We start from the raw sequence: 12,220 nt of genomic DNA, 5'->3' as shown, positions 1-12,220 counted from the left end.
TTGGGATATCAGAAATTTTGAACTTGCATATGCTGAAAAAAATCTCATTTTGAATAATTAACCTGAATTTCAGTATTATTTTTCATTGACTGAAGCAAGGATATGTTCTTTGGCTTCTGTCTAAGCCCCAGACAAAACTACTGGTCTATTTTACACTTCATTGATTCTGATAGGTATATTATACACCAATCTTTGAAGTGCAAAACAATTTAGGTTTAAAGGATTTGGTAGAAGAATAAATGGCAGGAATTCTGGGAAGTCACTGTGATTCAGAATCAGTAGAATATGTGTCAGGCGATACACAGGATTGACATTAGTTATGAAAAGAAAAATCTAAGGAGTATAGGAAATCTTAATATTAGAAACTCGGCAAGAACTAAGTGTCGATCCATCTAAATTTATTGGTCACAGCAGATCACTTCATCAGGGTTTATGAAGCTTGGGAAAATGGATCAGGGCTTATTTATTAGAGACACAGTTCCAAGTACGATCAAAAACAAGAAACTCTATGTAGCTAGCAATTGATCTTCAATACGTGAATGACTCTGATAAACTTTTAATTTTAGTGTAACTTCAAATGTCACCTAATCAGTTTGATTAGCATTCAGATGGAAATGCTGAAGTTAGTTGCCACATTGAAATAAAATGGTAATTGCAAGGAAACAGAAGAAGAATATTTTACTGCCAGCAAAGACTGGTTTCATCATTTCAGAAGTTTGAGCTTGCATAGTGATTTTTATTAGCCCGCTCTATATTACAAAGTGAGGACTGCCTATATATTGAAAAGTTGAAATGCATAATCAACCAATTTAAACTAAATGACATTTATAGAATAATCCACCTCAAAAAAGCAGATTACACATTCAGTTCATGTGCACACAAAGAATTTACCAAGATAGGCCATATTCTAGTCAATACAACAATCTTGATGTATTTCAAATAATTCAAGTCATGCAAAATATGTTTTCTGACTATAATGAATTAAATTTGAAGTTCTCAACAGAATTAACTCTGAAAAAATTTAGTATTGGGAAACCAAATAATATTCATCTAAATAGCCTATCAATCAAAAGAGAAATTAAAGAAGTAACTACAAAATATTTTGAGGTTGTAGAGGGATGAGAATGCCTAAAGATTCCTGGTGGGGAATATAAACTGGTAAAACCATTTTGGATAATTAATTGTCAAGTTCTTAAAAAGTTACACATAGATCTACCCTAAGGACCAGCCATTTCTGTCCTCTGTATTTACCCAAGACCAGACATGTCCATGCAGACTTACACAGGGATATTTATAGCTGGTTTACTTGTAGTGGCCCCAAACTGGAAACCACCCAATGTCCATCAGCTTGTGAATGGATAAACAGGTTGGGGCATATCCATGTCATAGAACACTGTCTAGCCTTACAAAGGAACGAACTATTGGCACAGAAAACACCACCAGTAAATTTCAAAATAATTGTCCTACATAAAAGAGCAAAACAAAAAAAAAGAGCATATACTCATTCAACTTATATACGATTGTAGAAATCATGAATTAGCATACAGAAACAGCAGAGTAAGTTTTACTTGGGATGGTAGAGTGTGGGCAGAATCGCAGCAGAAAATAATTACCAAAGGGAGCAGGGAAATATCTGAGAATGACATACATTTGTGTTATCTTGATTGTGACAATGGTTTTATGTGTGTATGTGTATATAAAAACATATCATATTGCACACTTTAAATAAATGTAGCTTAATGAATTTCAATTCCAACTCAATAAAGTTGTTTTTACAGAGGAAAATATATAAGTTTTTTTAATTACTATATCTCTACAATAGAACTATATGCATGATACTAGCCAATGCCCAAAAAAACCATACTTAGTTCCATGAACTTCACAATGAAAGTTCACAGAAAGAAAACGTCTAAGCTGATTTTTGAAAGACTAGGCAGGGTGTGGTATAGAAAAGATATTTTATTTGAAACTGCCCAGAAGGGAGGGAAGCCCTGGTTATAAAATAAATGTTCAAAAAGAGAGCTGGACCAGAAGAATGTAAAAATAATTGCTTTTATGAAGGCCATATAAGGGGAGACCTACACCGGCCGACATTTAAAAAAAAAAAAAGAAAAGAAAAGAAAAGTCAAAGTAGTAGCCAATAAGTGGGAGCAGATTGAGAAACATTTCTAGACATAACCACACACACACACAAAACGCCATTATTTTCCTACTCTTCTCCTTTCGCTACAAGGCTTTGGACAGAGTATTTAAAAATGATCAGAGGATCCAACTTCACTGTTGATGATTTGCTGCAGGATATGGCAGTATCTGTGACTCCCAGAGAAACTAAAAAATGATGGCCAATACCAAAATATTTATAATATTACCAAGGAGATATGCTATAGTTATTAAAAGTGTAGTGTAGTATAGACAGAGATTTTGAACTTAAAAAATTTTTGAGTCCCATACTAAACTATCTAAATGTTTAAAAATGTTTATTTTTGTCCATTCTTACATGACTCTGGTAAGGTCTCTTCTCCATTATTTTCATGAATACTGGCATACAATGTTTATTAATATTATCATGAATATTAGGATGCAGATAGTTGGCTTATATACTAAAATTTCATATCAACATATTCATATACATACAAATATAATGTATATGATATAAAATAAGAATAATATTTTATAAATGCTCTGTTACAATACAAACATGTAGATTCTTATATAGTTGCATGTACATAGGTAAATATATATTTTAATACAAGATCTCAGATATGAATGTGTGTTATGTGTACAACTTACTGTGGATATTCATCCACACACAAGGGAAAAAAAGATATCAGAACCATGAAATTTTGAACAGAAAACTATAGAAATAAAATAAGTACATTATAATCATAACTATAGTCTAAGCATAGCATGGGGAATCATTAAGAGGTAATTCTTCTCACTCAAAAGTAGGTGTTTTTAGTATCTATTTCAAAATCTCATTTGGATGCATTTAATTAAAATATAATATTTTTATTCACCTTCAGAGCCCTGAAGAATATTTATATATTAGTGAGCTCTAGGGAAAGCAGAAAAATAATTGTAAAGCAAACTATCAAACAAAAAATAAATACATAAAAATTTTATTTCGGTCTCCTACTCCCTGTCATATTTTGTCTTGGCAGACTAGCTGTTTCTGACAGTACCAGGAATGTGTTATCTAGAGCTGTTGTCGCAACAAGGACAAAAGATGCAAAGTGAACTAGATTTGTCAGACTAGGGAAAGAGGTGGGGCTGACAGTTTAGACTCATAATGAAAGGGGATGGGAAACTGAGCAGCTTCATTGTAGAGACTCAGACATCTAAGATACCTCCTGACTGAGTATTTGCCTGCAAGCAAACATGCTTATATTTTACTTAAGTGAACATATATTTTCTTCATAACACGTGCCACTAAAAATAAGTCTATGACTTTCCCTAGAACTAGTTTGATTTCTTTTGATTTAAGGTTTCCTCCTTCCAGAATTTTTAGAACTGTAATTTACATTGAGAAAGGTCAACAGAGAGATGCTTTGACCTTTACCTGAGCCTAGGTAAATCCCAAGTGAACAGTCCTAGGGAGGAGTGTTTTATTTTTATTTTTTTTTTTACTCTATTTGGCTTGGCCCTTTGTTTAATTCTCGTGATAAAACACGATATCATCCAATTTTTTTTAAGTTCCTAATAATCACCATCTGACTATAAAAATGAGATGTCAGGGGGAGGGTATAGCTCAGTGGTAGAGCATATGCTTAGAATGAGTGAGGTCCTGAGTTCAATCCCCAGTACCTTCCTTAAAAAAGATAAATAAATGAATAAACCTAATAACCTACCCCTCCCCCAAAATGAGACGTCATTCAGTATCTGCATTTGGCATAACTTGTTAAGTTTTCAAATCATTTATTCAAATATAGTTAAGAGAGGAATCAGATTGGAATCCCACCAAAAGTCTTAAACTTTATTTAAAATAATGACCATTGTTTCTCATACGTCAATTTGTGTTTGTATCCTCCCAGAGATTGAAAATGGTAGATATCAACCTTTTCACTCTAGCAAATGAGCAAGTATGAAGGTGAAGCTACTGTGATTTAATTGGTTATAAAGCAATAGTAATTCATTGAATTAACTCTTGGGTGTTCTTTTGAATGTTTTTGTACACATGTACCATATTGGTGTAAGCAAATACTGATGTCTTTATTTATTTGGTTGTTTTTTGTTGTCTATCACTCTATCCTATCAAACCTAAGTATTATCCATTATGTCCTAATTTTTGAATGTGGCATGCCCATTCATGTACTTCCATATGTCCTAATTTTTGAATGTGGCATGTCCATTCATGTACTTCCATATGTCCTAAGTTTTGAATGTGGCATGCCCATTCAAGTACTTCCATAACTTTGCTCATGCTTCTCCCTTTGCATGGAATTTCCTTATCACCTTCTTAAATAGTTGAAAGTTTATTCATATTTCAAAACCCAGCACAAATGTGATCTCCATTGCGAAGCCTTAAAAATTCTACTAATATTGACTTGATCCTTGCCTTGAGGATATATTTTTAACACACTATATTTGTTCATATGCATCTTATAATATTGTTTATACTTTGATTTTATCTACAAATTATTTATGAGTTAACTTTAGAGGAAAAAATAATTTTTTTTTAGTAAATGAGAATTAAGCTTCTTTTTTTCTTTGCCTTCTTTTGTTGTTTTGTTATATCATTATTTCAAATAAGCACTAGGATTTTTTTGTTGTTGTATTTTTGTTTTCATAAACCCATATTTTAGACTGTTAGGTCTTAGAGGAAGAGAAAAAGCCAAGAAAAAATTTTGGCCTGAGTTATGTCGATTCAACCACATTTTATAACTTTATTGAGTACATATCTGAGCTACTTTCACATACATTTCTTCTTTTAATACCTATAAACCAATTAAGCTCTATGATCCTTGGTTTCTGGATGATGTGATTGAAGTAGATAATATTAAGAAATTTCACCAAACGCACTCAGATGTAAACGACAAAGGCAAGAGTCAAGTAAGTTTCATTAAATTACAACTGTAGCAAAAACAGAGTCACAAAGGGTCATAAATAGAGTTTTCACCATTGGTGTACTATTGTGTCTAGCTATTGTATCATCTTCATTCTTATTAAAGTTGAGGTTTTTGGTTTTTTTTTAACTTAGCTCAAAAGTTATACAATTTGCTAAGAGGGAAAAAAAAAGTTTTGACCTAACTGTAGTAATATACCCTCCTCCCCACCTACGTATTCAAATAAACTCTGCTAGCTCAAAATATGCCCCCAAAATGTATATCTATACCCTGTTTCCTGTATTTCTTGGACTGGATATCATTTGATAGATCATACTCTGACAGCACTTAAATCATTAATGCATAATCTGCTATCATAACCAGTCTAGTTATAAAATCTTTTAAAAAAAAAGACTTGCACACCATATTTAATTATTACCCAGCTGAATATCATTTAGTTATTTTACAGTGAGGTTAGTTTTGGATATTTCTCCAAGGAGTAATTAGCATCAATATCTAACAACTGCTTTAAAGGAATTCAAAATATAATTCAAAAAGAAAATATATAGGTAACTGTAGATATTTTCTTGGTAATAAATTGTTACTTCTTGGCACAGCATTCCCAGTGACATCTTATCATAAAATAAAAGCATAATTGTTTACTGTGACCTCTGACAATTTAAAGCTGAGCTAAACAAAACATGAGTGTAAAAGCCAGAACTGGTTTTAAATTGCATGATCACTAACATATTATTACAGGCTAAATTCACAATAAAACTTAAGAGTACTCGTTCTTCATATGAGTTCAAAGAGATATGAATTCTTCCTGAAGCATCAGTCTCTGAGCGCAGAAACCATGGAAGAAAATTCGTCTGAGGGGGTGATTCTTCCTCCCAGGATCAGCAAGGAAACTACAAAGAAAATATAGTATAATAAAATATGAGCTCTGTTAAACACACTTTTAAAAATTGGGTATGGTTTTGAAAACAATTCTTAGGTCATAACTATCTTTCTCTGAAAATGAGATTGAAAATCAGTTTAGTCTAAATTTTTAGCCTCATGAAACAGTTAAACCATCACAATTCTTTCCATTAAGGTGGAAATTAGTTTATCCATTGATGGGGCAAACTGGTGAAAAGCAAGAATTTTATAACTATAAAATGCACTCTGAAGAAAGAATAGCTTAAAAGTAGATAAACCTCTTTAGGGAACTCAACAGCTTTCATTAAATTCATGTTTTGGGGTCAGGAGGTGAGTCAATGATCAAAGAAATAAATAAGATTTAAAATTTTCATTTTAAAAGTAGAGAGAAATCATAGGGCTAGTAGAATTTCCCCAAAACCTGAAAAAATATAGCTTTAAATACTTGGATAAAGCACTCTTGAAGAGCATTATTTTGAAGCCCATACAAATATATCACCCAAAGTATGCCATGTTTCTAAAGAGACCAGGTACCAACTTACCTGCACAATGAAAATTATAGATCTGTGTATTTCAAGTGCAGAATCCATGCAATTCATGTTTCTGAAATTAATTAAATGATTTTAGGTCTTTCAGTAGTTAATATCAATTGGGTGACTAAATGAAAAAAAGAGATTTTTTCCCTAAATAATTATAAATGCATATGCACTGAGCAAAAAATGACTGTTATTTATCAACACAGTAACCAATTATATATAAAAATTAGCCTATTTAACACAATCATTGAGATTCAATTATTTCACCTCTCAAAACTCTAGATCTCCTTTTATTTGTTTTATCATTCTCTGAAATTCTCTTCCCTTTACTTAATTTGCATAACAAAGTTTCCTGAAGATATCAACTTCTTTCTGCATGTTAAATTTTAAAGGAAGTTAGGAAAAATGTAATGTTTTAGCCTGATTCCTTATTTTTTTTTTTAACTAAAGCAAAATGAGGTTTCAAAAATGTAACTACTATTGCTAAATGTTACCCAATTGCAGAAGATGTCTGAATATTTGGCAGCTGATATGAAATTCATATTGGTCCTTGGAGATTTAAAATAAAAGAAGCTAATTAGATGCGAAAGCTAAAATGGGAAGTATTTATATTTCCACATTTTGGTAAGAAAAAAAGCAGATGGCTTTTGAAACACTCTGGAAATGTGAAAAAGTTGTACTGTTTAATAGTTTAGCAAGAGTAGAAAGTAAAAAGAGGTGACAATGTGAGGAACAGCCCCAATAAAGAAGTTCGTCACCATTGCTATTTCCCACTTCTTCATGATAATGATGTTGTAACAATTGGTGCAGAATAAATAAGAGAAAAAATGAGTATTTGCATCATGGATGCCCCCTTCCAAAAGGACATGGTAAACTGTTGAACCCATAATTGTCCTGAATTTACTGCCTGTACTCCATGTCATTTTCCACTTTCTCTGCATACATAATGTTGCTAACGTACTTTCAGGTTTATAGAGGTTTGTTGACAACAGGAAGTTTGCCTGGCAAAAACTGGATGGAGTGATATAACTGGGATGATAAATTCTCTCAATACATTTCTTCTCCAGAGAAAGTTGTCAAAATTTGAATTTGGCTTTTAAGATCCACCTTGCACTGAACCAATCTGAGAATTACATAATCTTTAAATAGTGTGCATTTTGCCGCAATAACGAATAGATTTTATTAATTTTTTTCCCTCAAATGAGGAAGAATTTGAAATTAAAAACTAGGTTAAAAAAATCTATGGAAATCATATAGATATGCTTTCTATTCAATTTTATAATATATTTACTCCTTTTACTGTTCAGTCTTTTTAGGGGTGGGGAGGGAGACAATTGCATTGATTTAATTTATTTATTTAAGCTTGGGGATCGAACATGGGACCTTGTGTATGCTAGGCATGCACTCTATCACTGTGCTATACTCTCCACTTCTCCTGCTCAGTGTTAATTGATATCTTTGGCAACACTGTGATGAAAACATTTAGTCTTCCTTACAGGTGTAGCTAATAATGGATCATAACCATGCATATTGATAGTGGAAAGGAAGCATACCCATTTGGGACATGTAGTGGTTTTAATCAAGTGACTGCTTACAAAATTAATCATTTTGAATAATGGCTTTTCTTCTTTCATATAATTATTTAATCTACAGAATTAAAAAGGATAAAGTAATTTAGCTGCTTAGTTAAGCTGCTTCTTAAGTTCAGTTAAGTAGTCGTGAGCAGCACTGAGAAGTAAAATCTTGGGGCAATAATAACCAGTAGCGGTCATTGATGGCTGTGCTCTCTGCTCATCATGCTTTTAAGAAAACTTGTACAGGACACAATAGAGCATATGCAGATAAACTGTGCTATAATTCAGATGAAATGTCCAGTCAAAAAGAGAGACTTCTGATTTTCCCTACCAGAGTCATCGCAGTGAAAATCTGAAGATTTCTGGGATCTGAATCCTGGCTCTGCCATTACGTGAGAATCTGAGCCAATAATTTAACCTCTTTATGCCTCATTTCACCCTCTAAAATCGGGGAAATAATACTTACCTCATAGGGTTGATATGAAGATTAAATGAATTAATATCTGTAAAATTATTAAAGTGGAGCCTGAGACATGTTGAGTGTTGTGTTAGCTAAATAATGAAACATTTGTTAAATATGGATACATTTTTTTTTCAAGTGAAAACAACAGGTGCGTGTGTGTGTGTGTGTTGTGTATAGTTAAGTTTACAATTTTGTTTTCCTTGACAATTTATTTAAGCTGGAATATTTGAACTAGCAAGACATGCTCACTCTTTGAACCATTTGGGGTATAGAATTAGAAAGCAGTACTATGTTATCCAATTATAACACATTATATGTCGCAATTGAATGTATTATAATACAAAAAATTCCATATAAGTAGTGTATGCATTATTATAGTATTTCGTATTTGAAATATATTTTCTCACAAAATCTTATATTTTTGTGGTTAAACTGAAGATCAGGTATTTTAATGATTTGATTAAAAGTCTTATGGTTAGCTGAGGTTGCAATGTCTGGATTCAACCTTCCTTTTTTTTAAGTTCTAATTCAGTCAGAGACAACGCCACTTACGAGCTGTCTGACTGTAGATGAAACACCGGTTTCTAGTGTCTCATTTTGAAAATCTTCAAAATCGGCATAAACATTCCTATGTTGCAAGGTTGTAGAAAGTATAATACCCAGCCTGTGGAGCCGGCTGGCACTCTCTGGAGTCATAAAACCCCCACCCCGGGGCTCTCTGCCTGCCTGGAGCCTATTGACACCTTAACCCCAACTCCCCAGGGCAGGATCCTTTGCATACCTGCATTTCTGCAAGATGTAAGACACCTTCTCTCATGTGTGTTTTCCCTAACAAAACTCTTCGCCCCAGGACATGGCCCATCTCACAATACCCTAGGTGGACCGGCTTTACATCCTGCCCTTATCAAAGTCCTAAATCCTATTGTTCAGAGGAATCTCCAGGGACCTTCCAGGCATTGCTCTTGCAGCCCCTACTCCTTATGTGCTAAACCCCCTGCTCCCAATAAAAGACCCTGCATGCCCACCCTCGGGGCTCACGCAGGCGCCTCTGGCCTGTGTGGCCCGCTGTTGCCTGTAGCAGCATAACTGTTCAACTTTCCTGAACTTTTCTGGGTCTGTGGTAATTCTTCTACCCACCCGCGTCACCCGCCCGCCGCATTGTGCCCACAACACGGCGTTTATGAAACGTCTGATACATTCAAAGTGCTAAATAAGCGGAGACCATGTTTCGCTTCTATATATTAGCTTACAAACACCATATGGAGAGCAGAATATGTGTGTGAAGTGGGATGGGTGGCAGATGACACAGAGTCTTTTCAGGAACCCTGCAGTAATAGCTAACATTTATTGAGTTCTTACCATGGACCAGTTGCTATTCTAAGTACTTCAGAAGTATTGCTTCATTTAATCTGATAATAAACCCGAAAAATAGATACTGCGATTTTCCAGACGTCACATGTGAGGAAACCATGGTATAAAATGGTTAAGTAACTTGCCTAGGGCTTCACAGCATGTGCTAAGTGCAGAGAGAAATGAATCAGTGAGTTTGGGGAGGAGGGTACCCCTCAGCATTGCTACTGGGCTCTCTCAGCAGACACTGGGGAAGCACTAATGTCCACATAACTAACTTTTATAATCCGTTCAATGCTTCTGGATTAATACTAAATTATTTTAACTGCTTCATTTGCTACAAACTATTTGTTAAGGAGGAAAAACACTCACCACTTTGTTACTGTCAGTCCCTCTCATTCAGTTGGTTCACGTTGGTTTTGTCAGCAAACAAACAAACCTTTCAGGCAAGACTCAATTCCGAACTTTGATGCTGCAAAAATTAACTGGTTCTTTTGTGTTTGCTCTGCATAAATATCTCTTTAGATGGAGTACCATCCTGAGAGAGTTTGAACTGCTCTTTGAATTAAACAAATAAAACCACCATCGAATTTGGAGAGCTGATAACCTCATGTGATAAGGAAACATGAAATTTTGTGTATCTAGCCCTGCTGGCTATTTTCTCTTCCCGGAATTATCTTCCTCCGATACTGTTAAGCACAGTGAGAGCTCCTTCATTCTACAATTCCCAGTCTATTTGTCTATAGAGATTTACCTTCTGTGCTATGTAAGAATGGCAGGTACCTTTTCAACATTTCGTGCTTTCTCTTTACTTTATACTATAGCCCAGTGTCACCCACCAATTGTCAAGTAAATTTTCTCCAATACCAATGCAGAATAGGTAATAAATTTGTATAAATTAACCTGAAACCTCTGTAACATAAAAAATATATGTGCTCTGATGAGAATAAGGAAACAATCTGAAACAAGTGCCACCAATAATTTCAGCTAATGCTAGTAGCCCCTCTTAGGTGGCTACGCCAATAGCACATTTTCATTTCTTCAAGTAATGGAGTAAAAAGCTATTAGATGCACATGGAAAGCTAAAATTGGGGCACTGTTTGTGCTAGAATGGCGCAGTCACTAAGGAGGTAGCAATTTTCAGGGGCCGTGAGAAAGAGATTCCAAAAGTTTGCAGCAACATCACATTTCCTGACTTGAGAGTATCCAAGTCCCTTTGCTCTTCGGGAAGTAAGTTTTTAGAAGTATTGTACTGTGTTCTCACTGGAGACGAGAAACCAAGCATGTTCCAGTTCTTTCTGAATTAAATATTCTTCAGCTTCAGTGAAGCACATTGCAAAAGCTGGGGAGATTTTTCATTGTGGATATATTCATAGAGACAGAGCAACACAGAACTGCAGTTTTGCTGCTGAAAAGATGGAGACTTGGCTGGGCCCTGAGACAGAAAGAGTGCATCCCTGAAGCAGCCACAGCTGCTTACAATTGTTCCCAGAATCAAATGAACACAGACACCCAGATATGATGCTATTGTGTTTGCCGTTCAGAATGCTTCATCCAGGGCAAAGAAGACCCACATCTATGAAGCATATGAGACAGAGAATAGTTCATTTGCTCTACATAATTATCTTTTATTTTAACAAAAAGATTTGCTTCAGCAGAAACTCCCCCTAATGAATTACACACACACACACACACACACACACACACACACCACAAATCTTGAGGAACACACCTGAAATTGAGATTTTTTTTTAGCTTTATTGAGGTATGATTGACAAATAAAAATTATATATATTTAAGGTTTGTAACTTAATGTTTTGATATACATATACATTGTGAAATGATCACCACAATCAAACAAATAACATAGCCATGATCTCCCAAAGATTACTATTTTCCTTCCTTCCTTCCTTCCTTCCTTCTCCTTTCTTTCTCTCTTTCCTTTTGTGTGTGTGGGTGTGTGTGGGTGTGTGTGGGGGATAAGAATGCTTAAGATTTATCCTCTTAGCAAATTTCATGTCTACAATCCAGCAATAGAGTCACATTGCTGTACCTTAGATCTCCAGAACCTATTCATCTTGCATTATCAAAACTTTGTGCCCTCTGACCAACATTTCCTCATTTCTGTTTCCCCCAGCCTCTGGCAGCCACCACTCTAATCTGTTTCTATGAGTGTGATTATTTTTGATTCCACATACATGTGAGATTTGTGTTCTGGGTCTGGACTATTCCACCAAACATCATGTCCTCCCTGTTTATGGCATTGTTTCTGGTTTGACTATAATCACAATCTCTGTTTCCACTGATTTCTTTTAACACTTACATGTTCACCAT

The sequence above is a fragment of the Camelus dromedarius genome, chromosome 12, assembly GCF_036321535.1.
Source record: "Camelus dromedarius isolate mCamDro1 chromosome 12, mCamDro1.pat, whole genome shotgun sequence".
Lineage (NCBI taxonomy): Eukaryota > Metazoa > Chordata > Mammalia > Artiodactyla > Camelidae > Camelus > Camelus dromedarius.
The sequence above is the reverse complement of the archived record's forward strand: the minus strand, read 5'-3'. Positions refer to the sequence as shown.